Source organism: Corvus brachyrhynchos, unplaced genomic scaffold (genome assembly GCF_000691975.1).
Source record: "Corvus brachyrhynchos isolate BGI_N302 unplaced genomic scaffold, ASM69197v1 scaffold26, whole genome shotgun sequence".
NCBI classification, from domain to species: Eukaryota; Metazoa; Chordata; class Aves; order Passeriformes; family Corvidae; genus Corvus; species Corvus brachyrhynchos.
In genome coordinates this window covers 8,784,092-8,799,539 of record NW_008239324.1, presented here as the reverse complement: position 1 = coordinate 8,799,539, position 15,448 = coordinate 8,784,092, and positions in this window count along the sequence as shown.

Sequence of the window (15,448 nt, the reverse complement as noted above, 5' to 3'; positions counted from 1 at the left end):
CACATGAAGAATAGCACAAAAATTGATACTTTAGCAGAATAAATAATTTTGGTATCTTCAATGTTTTCTCTGGTTACTCTATCAGTTCTTTTCACAGATTATTTTTTTTTTTTTTTCTCTTTTGCTTACTACAGAAAAATTACATCAAATGCAGGATAACAGAACACTGTCAAACTAAGAAGGTTTTATATGGACAGCATTAGACAGGAGCAGAAAGATCCAGTGCACTAATAGGCACGCTCACATGAGCTACCTAGTCCATTGACAGTTCTTTCCTTTGTTCTCCCTCTCGACCCACTTTCTGCCAGTGATTTGTGACATATTTTGTAAGAGATCAAATAAGCCCTTGACACCTGATTGCAATGTAGTGCTTGTTTACAGTTGCATTTTTGAAGGACCTCTAGACAAGATGGAAGGTTTAACTTAAAGTAATTAAATTTGCATCTGCTCTGTGACAGGAATTTTCTTATGTGTGTATCCTGTTGAGCAACTTTTACTGTAATTGGCCATGAAGTACCAAAAGAGGGATCCAGGTAGACAAAATCATTGTTGCCTACTACTAAAATCTGTCATGGTGTTTCTAAGGACTGGCTTGTACTTGCCTTGTGTCAGGTTCTTTGAAATATAGTAATGCCTACTTTTCTTTTTTTTCTATTATTTTAAATGTGAACCCTGACTTGAAACACAAATTAAGCTGAACTTGATGAATAGCATTTTCTATTCACATCTTAAAGTCTAAAGAACTATTTTATAGTTGCTTTAAATTTAACGTGATCAATTAATATCTGTTATTTGTGGTATATTTTGGCCAAATTGATATTGTTGAGTCCTCTGATCAGTGAGATTTGAAGTAACCTGCCAGGATGTTCACCAAATACCATACGAAGTGGTTTTATGAGGACCAAGAATTATTTGCATCTTGCATGACCTGTCCTTATGGCTACTTTGGAGTACAATGTAGGTTAGAAGAAGTAGTTATTTTCAGCATACTGACTACAAGCGAGATTAATAGCTTTTGAAAGGGCTGTAATGAAAGGCTGACCCAACTGGTTTTTGTATTATACCTTGTTTATCCTGCTCTCATCTCTATCACCTTTGGGCTACAACAAAATGTAATTTATGTTAGCAGTGCTTCATTGAAGGTGAAAGGTCACATTTTTAATGAGGGTAGCCCTGATTGGGATTCAGGTTTTAAAATGTTGTGTGGTAGAGTACAGTCAACAAAGTCCATGTGAAGAAAATTATTGCAGAAAGGGGCAAGGTAACATTATTTGAGGGGGAAATAAGGCCACTTTTTATTTAACCACTTTGTTTTGTTTAAAGTTCAATTAGCAGAAGTTAAATAGTTAGGAAAAGGGATAAATACCTAATAAATAAAGGGATAAATACAAAATACCAGCAATGTGATGGTCACATCCAATAAGCCTTTGTAGTTTTTGTAGGGTGGTGGGTTCTTTGTGCTGAGAAAAATATTTTGCAGAAAATCAAGTTCCTCTTTCCTTATTTTGATGGTATTTACAAAAAAAACATCTCTCTCTCTCATATCTTTGACTTGAGCAGGACAGAAAGGAAACAACCACCTGTGCTTGTTCCAGGGAGAACTTGTCTGTATTTGGAATGGTTAACCATAACACCCAACTAGGTTTGAGTTTTCCCTTTAGAAGGAAAAGTTGCATTATGCTCAGGAGATTGAGCAATGGTGTCTATTAGTGGTGTGTTCACTTTGGTAAAGCAGAGCTTTTGAGAGTGGTATGCTTTAAAAATGATCCGCTGGATTTTTGTTGAATGGTGTTAATATTAGAATTCACTATGTGACTTAACCAATTCTATGAAACATGCACCTTCTCTTAGAAGCCAAAATTTTTTTGAGATAGGTTAAAACTTCAAGAGAATTCTAGTCAAAAGAAGTTTAGCAGGTATATGGGGAAGTTTTAGGGTATAAGCAATGAAGGTAAAGTTGTAAACTCAGAGTAGTCAAAAGCTGATTTGAAAGAAGTTCTTGGTTTCAGGTTTTCAGCATTCAAATACTTACCCTGAGTGACTGGTGCTTGCAATGAAAACTCACTCTTTCATTTATGTGTGTTGTATGCAAGTGACAAAGTGCTTCAGTTATATTCAAGAAAGGAATGGGAAACACATCAGGGATTCTGAATTTCATTACTTTTTGTGGAAACAACTAACCTGAGCTTAGTTCAAAGTTTCCATAGAGAAGAGTGGTGGAACGAGCTGCTTTGGTTCTTTACAGACAAATTGCCTTTCATGGAGATACAGATTATTAAAGTCTGAGCTTTTGTATCTTGTTTTTTGACCATATATATATATATATAGATTGTGCGAGCATAACCACTGTGCAAAACTGTAAGGCCCATAGTGTGGATACAAAAATGCTGCTAGCAAGGATTTTCTTGCTATTTTCTAAGCCCGTGAGAGAGTTTTCTCTCTCACAGAAGAGATACCAGAGTTATGTAAACAACCAAACACCTGCAGCCTTGAGAAGTCTTGTTTATAGTACAGTAGAAAAATATTTTGACAATGGATGTTTTAGGATTTTAGCCAATCACCCCAAGGGGTGGCTGATCCTTTGTCCAATTAGACTATGAAGAAAAAAGTCTATAAAAGAGTTTGTAAAATAATTAAATAAATCAATCTTGCTGCACAATTCCTGTCTGCTGGATCTTCTCTCCTCCTCCCTATGGCTGCGGGACACGGTGATATACCCAAACCCTAGGGCATTTTTTTTTAATACCACAGGATTCACCTTGTGTGGGATTTCAGAATGAAAGTTCAGGAGGGCTGCAGGTTAGATTGCATAAGTGCTGCAAGACTTTGGAGAGGTATTGTGCTGATGTCAGAAGCTTTTTTTCCCTGGTTTTGGATTGTTTTCTGTGTCTCATGCTGCATCATAACAAAATACTGGATTGTGCTCCTGTATGAGAGGAACTTTTTATTCCATGGTGATATGTGAAGCAATATATTGACGCCCTGTTGTAGCAGTTTGAACACAGGGTTTCTTGTTCTCCCTAACACTCCCTGCTCCTGTAGCTGCCCTTGACTTTTTAGCACAGGTCAGCCTTGCTGTGCTGCTCCTGCAATGCCTCTCCATCCCGCTCTCTCCCTTCCTCCCTACCACAGCACTCCCCTGTGCTGGGCTCCTGCTGTCTCTTGGCAAGGAATAGAATCACACTGTGCTTTAAAGCAACATAATGTTGGGACTCCCCTTCTTTTCATCCATGCCAATAGGTCTTGAACTATTAATGCAAATCTTCAAAATGATTCTTTTAAATTTACACTTGTTTTACATTATTTTATAATTAAGTTTGAGTGTTGAAAGAGAAGAAAGGAATAGAAGTTTTTGAGGTGATGAAATATTAATTTTATTCACATTTAACCCTAATTTACATTAAGGATGTTAACTGAAAGGTAGATCTTTTGAATTCAACATTTTCATTTTCTTTTAGCCTCACTGATGAACAGTTAGATCTTGTCATATAAAGTGTCAGGGTCTACTGGGATAGAAGGAATAATTGTGCAGTCTTGTACTTTTTAGGATAGTCTGTTTGTGATTCTTACTGTTTCCTAACAAAACAAACAAAAAAATTTAAAAAATCTTTTGTCTAAACTAAAACTGAGATTTGAAACAAGACCTCGTTTCAAACCTAGAGAGACTGTCCTGCTTGAGGAGTCTGGCTTACTGTATGTCTTAACAGGACTTTAGTGTCTTAGAAAGCGGATTTCTATCATATTTTACTGGAAGGTATATCAAGGGGTAACATTGGTGATAACATTTGAATTATGTATGTGATATATATATATATTTCATGCAGGGATATGAATTTAGGTAAATATAAAAAAATTGTGCTGAATGCAATTACAACTACGTGTAAATCGATCACTGATTATTTCCTTTCAGAGAATTATGTTAACTAAAGTGCACTCAGTGTCCTTCTGTTAAAATCTATCATTCTTCCCTGAGAGTTCAGGAAATGTAGAATTTATTTCTGTGATGTAAATTGCTTACAGAACCCTGGATAAAAGTTCAGTCTTGGTAGTGCATGGTAGTGCTGTAGCCTATTCGGTGCATTTAGTGCTTACACTTGCACAAGTAAAATCCTGCAAATGATACAGGCCTTTGTGCGATGTTTAATAAATTATGGGACTTTGAAGAATCTTTGAGAAGCAGGGCCTGCATGTGACTGAGCAGTAGACATGAATAAGTGTTATCCTCAAGTGTATCTAGCAGACAGTAATAGATGCTTGAGCAGACAATATGAGCACTGAGTGAATGATGGTAATAACATTAAATATTTACATATAGCAAAAGCATTTTGACAGCAGAAAAGACACTGTCTCTGCAGTAAGGTGGATAAACCCCAGTGTGATATAGTATACCTTTCTATAGGACAACTTTTTATTAATAACTAGCAGTGTTTCTCTGTAAGACACATATTATGATCTACTGTCATACAAAACAATTTTCAAGACTTTATTGATGTAATCTCCAGGTGCTAATATCACTCCATACCTACCATAATGCAAAAACAGTTACTGAGTTCAGAAATAAGAATAATTGGGTAATAACTAAATGCTTAATATTAACCATAGTAGATTTTAACTTGTTACCAAAAGCCTAGAGTCACTCTACTTTGCCTTACCTCAGCTTTATATTGCATTTTCTAACATAGGAGCTGTCTGGACAACTGCGTCCTAAAGAAAGTTGTACTCTGGCTATGCCCGAAAGAGTTGATGAAAGCAAGAAGTCCTCCTGCCCTCTCCACTACTGAGCAGTTTCATAGGAGTAAATCCATTTTATTGATTCCAGAGTTGTTGAAGTGCAGGATATTGTTTACGTGCCCTTGTTTTGGTTTCTGAGGGAACCTGCAAATTATGGTTGTAGAACAGTTGGTATTCCTTGCACTGGAATTGTTAAAATAGGTAATTCTTGACTTCCCACATAATTTTAAAAGGAAATTAGTTTATCAGAAGCATAGGATAACAGTTGTTATACTGAGGACCGTATGAATTTTGTTAGAGGTTTTTATCCTTCTAAATGCATTCCAAATAGCTTTCACTTATAGGAAAGAAATAAAACAATGGTGACAGTAAATTGAATTTTTTTGAAATACTGTGATGAACCTGTTTGCATTTAATGATCTGTCATATCATGTAATTAAAACAAATTAATACTGAAAATGAAGTAAAATCGAGTGCTATCAAGCCACTTTTTCGTATATTCATTTTCTTGGGACAGCAAAAGAGAACACAGACCACAATTCTAGAATTTGTTTCTTTAAATCATCAGTAAGATTGGTTTTTATTTTGTTTCAATATTTTACGGCAAAGATAATCCTTTGGAAGTGGGTAAGGGAAACTTCTTGTTGAAAAGACGCTTGGCAGTTCCTTTCTTAGCAGTGGCTTTGGTGTGGGCATCCAATCAATGTCTATGAGTAATCTGCATCATTTGAGAATATGAATAATTATGAATATCTGGAATATCTAAGGCATATAACAAGTTGAACTTTGGTCAGTCAAGCGTTTCTTGAGGTATAAGGGCAAATACATTTTTACAGCTTTTAAGGAAAATCCTGTGGAGAAAAGGGCTGGTATATTTCAAGAGGGAAAAAATGTTATATTCCTGCAAATATGTGAATGATATGCTTTGCAAAAGGAATGTGACAGAAATTTAATGTGATATGTTCTCTTCCTGGACAAGTTTTACTTTGAGGGGAAAAAGTTTTGGAGGTGATAGCTGTTCTGAGGAGCATTCCTCTGTGGCTGTAAAACTGATGTGGGCTACAGAGCTAGAATGTTGATAACTTGATGCCAGTGGATGTGAGCTGAGATGTTTTGAATGGGGACTGCACTGAAGATAAACCCAAGTGGGCTCGTTCCATTGTCTAAAACTTGAACCATATTCCTTGTTTGTTTCTTGGGTATCAAGAACTGGAAATGATGCAGCATTTAAATTTCAGACTGAATCTGGAATCTAGTACAGGAGCATGCCCCTGGCTTTCAGAGGGCTGTGCATCTCAGGATCCTTAAGAAACAATACCTGTTTTGGAGTAGGTGATCTGCATGTGTTTTTCAAGGCAACTGCTAGTTTGGGATCTTTTTGGATTAAAACTTCTAATATGATGATCAGGAATTACTCTAGTTTAAATCATTTTTCTTTCTAACACAGCCTCTGTGTTAGAAATCAGAAAGTATTGTAATAAAAGCAAGGAAACAACAGGTTCTTAAAAGCTTGGACAGTAATACTTCAGTGACCATCAGACTTAGGACTTTTTTTGTTCATTGCTATGGTAAACAGGGGCTTACACTTGGTTTTTGCTGTTAATGCTGCCTTCTTTCTCTTGTAGTCTCTACACATCCTGACCATTTTTCATTGCTTTGTATAAGCACATCTTCCCTCCAGTCTGCTCATTTGAACTTTCCTAGGTGTCAGTGCACCAGAAAGTACAAGTACTTTCTCTGAATCTGAAAGAGCAATTTGAGAAGCCATGAGCAGAATTCTATATGACACATAAGGAATGAGTTTATCTTGCTTTTTTTACTTCATATTTAAAGTAGGGACAATGTTGATTCTTGTGGCAGCAGTTTAGGTCCTAAAGTAGAGTATCGATTCAAATACTTAAAGTGTATTTACAGTAAAGGTTTGCAAACTTAGAGTTACAGTGTGCTGCCCACTCACTGAGTGAAGCTTCTCCCCTTTGGATTTCTAAGGGGTTTTTAGTACTGCATGTGTGATTTATGCACTTTATATCATAACTGTTTGTCTAATACAATGGAAGGTTTAGTCCATGTGGTTGTATTGTCCTAATCTAACCATCAAAACGAGAATTTTAACTTGAGAAACTTCTTTCATTACACATAATTTCAGGGTTTCCTGATGCAGATAAATAACTGAATAAGATTCTGTGTTCATTATATAACCCTCAAGGTCTAGATGAAGCAGGTCAGGACCTGAGAACATACAAAACTTTGCTAAAGTTTTATATTTCCATTTCACTGAGTTTGCAGTAGGAAAATTACATTAGACAAACTCTAAACTCTGCAAGTGTCGTTCTGTTGCAGCCTGCATAATATTTTCATGAGCAATGTTTTAAAAGCTGTTATTCCTCCTCTTCATTCTTGCCCCTCACACTTCTCCTTGTGGCTTCAGAATTTGGAGAAATTATTTTTAAAGCAACCTCTAAGCATCTTGTGATACAAGTTATATTTCAATCAGAACAGACATTTGGTGTCCTCCTGTAGCAGTTGCAAGTGTCGTTCTGTTGCAGCCTGCATAATATTTTCATGAGCAATGTTTTAAAAGCTGTTATTCCTCCTCTTCATTCTTGCCCCTCACACTTCTCCTTGTGGCTTCAGAATTTGGAGAAATTATTTTTAAAGCAACCTCTAAGCATCTTGTGATACAAGTTATATTTCAATCAGAACAGACATTTGGTGTCCTCCTGTAGCAGTAAGTCTGCCTGGTGGGGATTTTTGATTTTTTTTCCCCCTTGTTTTGTAGTATACAGTTCTACATATGTTAAATTACATTATTTTTGTTTAGTTTAATGAAACAAAAAAATTTTGGAGTAATGAGAAGTGGCAATTTAATGCCAGTAATAGGAAGCAGCTTGGTTGAGGGTGATTTTGTGCTGAAATTAGTACTATAAAGTATTAATATATTGCTGTTCATTTCATGATGATAGATGTGGGGTTCAGATGTAGAATTTTTAATTGATTCATAAATATATAGAGTGTCCATAAATAAATGGTATCTGTGTGCTAAATGGCTAGAGAACATAGACTTTTTCTTGCCTTTTCCTGTAAAATTGTTGTGAAATAAAAATGCAGAGACTAATGGCAGGGATCGTACTAGCATCCTTCTTTGCAATCTATGCTTTTAACTTGATCTAAGCATGTAAATGATTTTTTTTTTTAACTTGATAGACAATTGTGCTGGTGTTCACACATTAATTTATATTCCTCATGAAATGTACTTCAATCTCTTCATGGCTTTTCATGAGTGGGGTTGTTTAGTTTGCATAAGTTTAGTTTGCATAAATCTCAGCATTGAGCTGCAGCACTGATCAGCAGAAGAGAAGCAGGGTAACGGAGATGTGGGATGGCTGTAACTCCATTGCAGTGACAATAAATATGATGGCAGGAGTATACAAAATGTCAACGTGCAAGCAAGGAATGGAAGAATGTGCAAAGTTTGCAGCCTCTAGAACACTTTATTAAGCTGTGAAAGCACTCCAGATAAAAACAGTAATGATAGAGTCCATTTAAAACAGAGGGGCGGAAAATTAAAAATATTAAGGTGATGAAATATTTTCCTAAAATCAATTTCAAAAACTATCCCAAGCCTCCAGTGCATAGGCTTTACGATGCACTGGCTTGGACTATAAGAGCAGGCTGTAGTAAAACTGTGTGTAAGGCGTTACCAGCTATTTAAGGGCGCGTGTGTCGGAGTTACAAAGCAAGAGGAGGAGCGTGTCTCGCTATAACCCCGCTTTGTCTGTTTTTTCCGGGCACGGAGGGAGGCTCCTCTCCTGTGCTGCGCTGGCTCCTCACCGGGCCGAGGCGGATCCGTGCGGGCTTTGCTGTGGGGAGGCGCGGCCGAGGTGCGCGGCGCTGGGTGGCGCTGCAGCACCGCCTGTGCCGGCAGCGCCGCGCTTCCCCTGCGCGCCGGGGCTCCCGCGCTGCCGAGTGTCAGGGAAATTGTTTTATTGTTAAAGGGCACGGTGTAATGTATTCATCTCCATCCAAGGCAGCCATTTAATGCCCTGAAACATGCCCTCTCACAGCTCTGGCCTGTTGACTATGCTTATTTGGTGTAATAATTAGCAGAATTTCTCGCTAACAGCGGTACTTACCAACACCTCACATTTTCCTCTGTGTTTTTGTACGTGATGGATTGTGCATTCTATGAATAAAGTTAAGCGGGTCACAGCCTAAGCCCTGTACAACACAGCTATTTTCTGCACAATAGTTCTGAACAGATATATATTAACTCCTTTTTAATCCCCGTGGTGTGTAATGCAAACAACTTTGAGTCTTTTTGTAATAGGCTATTGAAAACTTGTAAGCATAGAACACTTGTCAACTTAAAAACAGAAAAAGAGAAATGGAATGAGGAGCTACAGAAATTGGAGTGCAGTGTCTTTTGCCAATGGCAGGCTTTAGGAGCCTGTTCTAGTGCTTCATGAAGTTTGGTACAGAACTGTACTTCGTTCTAGAGGAAAAAGTCTCATATGCATGTTACAGGTGATCTCTCTGCTGTCATGGTGTTCAAAGTTAGTCTGCTTGGTGTGAAAATACAGGTAGGAATTCTAAGTTAAACAGTACTTGGGTTTTTTGCACTTCTCTATCTGGAAATGATTTTGCTTAAAATTCCTGTCATGGAAATTTAAAAAAAAAAAATGTCCCTCAATAAATGCTGTGAGTAGGGATCCTAATCGTGGTTCTTTCCAAATGCAGGGGCTGATAAAGTTAAGCGTTCCCAAAATTATTAGGTAACTGTAGTCTTTTTTCAGTTAAACTCCTATGTAAAAATCTAATGGAATTCTTACATAATCAATTAGCTCAACTAACAGTTTGAGGCATATTTCATATGGCAGTTCAGCTCTGCATGGAGACTATCAAGCCTTTGTCACTAGTTTAGGTGGGAATTGCAGCATATGTAGTGCTAAATGTGGGTCACAAGCTCTTGTAGTTGTCTGTTATTTAATTTTAAAATCCTCCCTTTGAATATTTTTTTTTAAATCCTGCATTGTTCATTCTTTTTTCATTCAGCCCTTCTTGAATTCTAGTTACTGCTAAAGCAATTCCATTGTAGAAGGAGAAGTAATACAGCATGTTAAGCCAGCAAATAAGAACAAAGGTGGTTCTAGCAGCTTTCTCTTAATGTCAGTTCCTTGCCCTCAGCCTCCCTTATTAATGCAACTGAGCTGCTGTCACTCAGATGGTTTTAACACAGACATGCAGGCTACGTGTCAGAAAGGGTGGCCTAGAATTTTGAATTTCAGGGTGAGAGTACCCCAACATACGAAACCACTGTATCGAATTATAAAATGGTTGGCTCCAGTCCTTGTAGACATTCTGAAGGAAGTGAAATTTATTTATTCTTGTCTTTGATGTATCCTCTAAGGAAGTAAGAGAGTTTAGATTTTAAGGTGTCTGCAGTATGTTCAGTTGGATGGAGACTTTCCTATGTGCCTTTAATTTTATGATAGTTCAGAACAATCCTTCTCTTCGTCAAGTTGTACTTCCATGTTAGAATTATTTTTTGTGTGCTTGTATCCCTTTATATAAAAGGTTTTTACATTTTCTCACTGTTCCTTCACTTGTTTTGCTGTGGGCTTTTTTGATAATGTTCTTCTGTAACATATACAGATATTTACTTAAAAATACAATCAGAAATTATTTGGTGCTTTTTCTTTACTGGGTCATTTAATGGATTCAATTTTGAGTGTCACCACACAGTTGATTAAACATGTCTGTATTTTCCTATCAGCCTGCTACAGCTTTAGTATGTTGTGGATCAGCATGGCTGCCCTTCTTCTTCCTTTGTTTAGACAATGAATTCAAGCCACTCTAGAGTGAGTTAGTACTCTTGGTAGGAATTGTTAATTTATTAAATTTGGTAGAAGAATTTTTTTTTCAGCAGAAGAGAGCAAGTAGGGCAAAGGAGAGTTGTGTAGAAATCTGGAATAGTCCTCTGTGTGCCAGCCTCTCTCCTTTTCACCTTCAGAAATCCAGCCTGTATTTGAGAATACCGTGGAGAAAGGAAGAGATGATTTTGAAAAGATTTGTTATTACTGTACTACTTCACATTCTCAAAACACAGAGGTAGCAGCAGGACTATCTAGAGTCTTAGACCAATTAGGAATTTAAGTGTATGGGTAGAAAGGACAGGCAAGAGTTTTCCCTGAACAAATGTGAAAGGAAGACTTAAGAAATAATTTTTGTGCATTTCTATTTTAGTTGAGTAATGCTGTTCTGCAAAATTACACCTGAACATTGCAAGTGAGGGTAAAAGTTAATGAGAAATAAGATCTGTATATGCAAATACTAGAAATGAAAACTGGAAATTAAGTATTAGCCTTTTCATGAGTCAGAATAGCTTTATTAAAACAGCATTATTTGAAAATGTAGGAGTTCTTAAGTTTGTTCAAAAAATGTATTCTTAAGCAAAATCTTGATTTGCATTATGAAATTCACCTGGATTTGACACAAAGAAAATGGCTTAACAGAGATCTACTTCTTTTACAGCACATCAGTGCTCTCTTGTATGTTACCTCTTAGTATACCCTAACATTATTTACATAATGCAAAGATGGCTTAAGAATAAAATGTGAGTAGCCCTTCTTTTAGCTGTAGTTCTTTAACCTTACCATAGTACTGCAGACGTTCTCAGTACTGTGAAATACAGATACCAACAAACCCCTGTTTTTTTGGATTGTGAGGCAGAAGAGGATTTCTAACACCAAGGTCTCCTGATTCACTGACCACTGGTGACTGGCAAAGTGATTAATCAAAACCAAACTGAGGAACGAGATGCATCAAACTTTCAGTCAGTGTGGCTTTGCTGCCTCCAGTTTATTTGGTTAGGCTGCATGTGCAGAGCTTCTTAAGGAAGTATGAATGATTCACTGTAGTCTGCTGGTCTACACAGTTTGGGAACCACTCATTTATAAAAACTTTCAAACTTGATATGAGAAAAAATTCCCATGAGGGAGAATTCATATTTCACAGAGGTGTCTCCTCCAGTGCCTAATTATCCTTTCTTTGCAATTGTGCTCCCTGTTTCTGGTCTGAACTTGCCCAGCATTTCAGACCCTGAATTTTGCTAATTGTTACCTGCCAACTTAACATTTAAATGTTAGCTTTCTGTTCCCCATGTGGCTTATTTCGGAGACTATGAATAAAACAAAGTCTTCAAGCTAAACAAAATTAACCAAGTCTGAATTGTTCACTATGACCAGTTTCTTTAAAAGACTTCTTTTTTAAAAAAAAACCCTTTTTTCAGCAAACCATATGGCAATATCTTTCTTGAATTTATATACCAAAATTCAATTCAACAGTATTTAATAAATAGTTGTCTTATAAAATTGAGTCAACAGCTGTAGTATTTAGGTTTTCTAAATGAGTGTTACCATCATTTGACCAATGGTGTTGTGCGTTCAAAATTAGGAAAGCAGTATGTAATAAATACAAAGCAGTGTCTGTGCATTTATGACACAGGTCACTCTTATAAATCATAGAATCATAAAATACCGGGTTGGAAGGGGACCTCAAGGATTATCTGGTCCAATTGTGTAAAATGTTACAAATTGCACTTCTCCTTGCTGAATACTCTTGTACAAATTTTGTTATGTTAAATTTATGTGCATAATGTGATCTCTAATATTTATGTCCCTTAAAATACATTGTAAAAAGTGATGCAACTGTATTAACTCTGTTCTCATGTGTATCTTCAAAAATGATGTCTCAGTTGTGCTGTTTTGGAAAGATATTGACAGTGAATTCATTGTAACCGTGATTACACATCAGTGGTTACCTTTAAATTGTTTTGGGGAGCATGAAGCTTCTGCTCAAGGCCTCCCCTAGTGAGAAACATTGAGAGGAAAATTTGAGTTTATCATGTCCTTGAAAAGGGCAAAGCACAAAGATTGAAGAGCAGAGGCAAGAAGCACGAGGCAAGAAGTCCGATGCTGCTTCTGCAGCCAAAACCCAGGGGACTGGCATTCCCCTTCCTTTGGTGCATTCTTTGGCAGTGATTTTGTTAGCTGTGGCACACACTCTCAAGAATTATCTGGTAAATGCCTCTCTTAAAATACATCAGCTATGTGCCTGGTGAAATGTGACTAACACAAAAGAAAAGGGTTCCTGAAATACATTTCCTTTTATCTGTAAGGCTTTAAACCATCTTCTTGTCTTTTCATGCTGAAGTGAAGAATACAGTTCTGCATTCTGTAAATATGTAAATATGATGTCTTGGAAGGCTGTAAAGGTCTTCAGATTTCACCAAGTTTGTAAGTGTTTTTAGACTTTCGTAGTGCTTATTGTGCTAATAAAATCTCTGGAAAATAATTTGGTTCTGTAAAAAATACCAAGAATCAACAATTTTTTAATGGCCTGCGAAGATGTTCAAATACTGTGTAATGGGCATGACAGTTACAGTATGTGAAATTTAATGCTCTAGCTCCTTATTGATCTTCCTTGTAGCCGATTGCATGGCACATGCATTTGCACTTAAGACCTGCTCTTTCTACATTAACACTATCTTCTGCAGTGTCATCCAAGGGCAGGTTAGAAGCTGCATTTGATGCTAAACTGAAGTATTTAAGGAAATATCTATATTTTTTTCTTATCCTTTTCACTTTACTTTTGACTGCTTTATCTTCTGGGTGATATTTTAACACTTAGAGTTTTTTTCCCCCCCTTTTTAAAGTATTCTTACTGCACATGGATTGCTTCTACCATTACGCATCAATGTATATAGAGACCAGCAATCCTGCCAGGCTTGCTGTTTTTTGGAAATGATGAAAAGCTGCAAGAAAATTAATTGTATCTTTGATTTTGCTGGTAGTTCTGAAAAACTCTTTTAGTGTGACCTGCCAGAGTTTGTGTTGGCAAGTTCTTTTTCTGTATCTGCAGAAGTTATGAGCCTGTTGCAAAGGTTATGAATCTGCATTTGAAGCTGTGTCAGCCCTTGGGTTTCAATCTGGAGGTCCTTGTTCTGTTCTGTGGTTGTTGGTCAGTGTGTTTGCTCTTACTTTGCTACATCAATTAGATACTGAATCCCAGTGGAGTTTGTAGAATTCCACATTGCAGATATGCACCACTTCCCAAAATAATGTGGTGATCTTTAATGTTTCTTTCTGTTTCCTTGAGTTATTCAGGGAGAAATAGCACCATGTCAGCATTATTTTCCATTCTTAAGCATAATATGCATCTCCTAAGGCTGCAGAGATCTAGTGCCATGTGTCCTGGTAATAGATTTCCATAGAAGTTAGGAACCATCAGTATCTTTATGTCATTAGAACATGAGATGAACATGAACAGCAACACCTAATGTATCCTTGTTTCAGTATTAGCCCTTGTTATAGTTTTTATTTTATCTGTCTTTAGTCTTTATTGAATCTTTTGTCTGTTAAATATCGTTGCTTAGTATTTCACAGCTGGTCAAACCCCCTTGGTTTCTTGGGACTGGCTGTGTAGGGGTGTTTTTGCTACATCATGCGGAATTAGTAATTGGTAACAGTCACTAAGGTTTCTGTCTGCTGATTCTTTGGAGGTAAGCTGGTAAAGAATTGCTAGATTAAGAAATCTAGTTTCTCAGAAACTATTGGCTATTTTTTAGAAACTGTGCAAAGAAGGGCATGCAGAAATGCTCCAGTGCCCTTAGCTCTTCATTGTGACTCACAACCACATTGAACTGAAAGTATCCACTGTCTTAAGTATTTTCTGAAGTACACGTGTGATCTTGAGTCTGTATGTATGAGAAGAAACCAAGAACTGGAGATCTTAATGAAGCTTGTTCATTTTCAAACAAATTTGAATGTTCTTACTTCTCACCTATTTCACAGAGCTGACCCATTTACTAACTGGTACCTGCTGCAAGAGGATGCATGGATGATAAGAGGGAACAAGACATGGATGATGGAATCAAAGTGCTTGCAGTGATGGTAGAAGAAGTAGTTTATTCACAATTATGTGGAGGAGGCTTAGGGACAGCCCAAATTGTCTGTGTTTGAACTATTTATTACTTCAAATTTTAATTATTATGACTTACAGTGCTAATCCATGTGTGACAAATCCACACTCAGCTAGGTAAGGAAATTGCCGGTTCTGTTCCATTAACAGCCACTGGCCAAAGGAACAATGTTCCTGTAGGTTAAAACAACAATTAAGGGGCCCTTAACACTTAAAGGTGGGGAGAGAGGGGATACTGGCAGCAGACATTTTTCACACATTACTAAGCTGTTTCAATGCATAAATTAACTCTTAGTTCAGTTACATCGGTTGAGTGTGTTGTGCATATGCATGACTGGTCTGTGTGTGTGTGAACCAAAACCTGGGCCTGGTGATTTATGAGAAAGGGTAAGAGAGGTTGAAATTAGTAAGCAAAGCCAAACAGTACCTTTGCAGCAGAGAATATCAAACAGTCTTTGAGACAGCTACTCTCAGATGCTGATGTTAGACTTGAGGTCTTTGTGTGGCAGTGGATTGTTCATTACGTAATTTTTTTCGTGCCCAGGTCACTTGAACTGTATTTTGTCACTTCTGTAGCTGGATCCATTTGTTCAGTGGAAGAAAAGGATTCACTGTGGTTATAGTAAATAACAAGTATAATTTATTGTAGTATAATTAGCAAGTGAATATATGGGACAGGAAATACTGCTAGACTGTTGTAGATAATTTTAATATGAGTTTACATAGAATAATAATAATG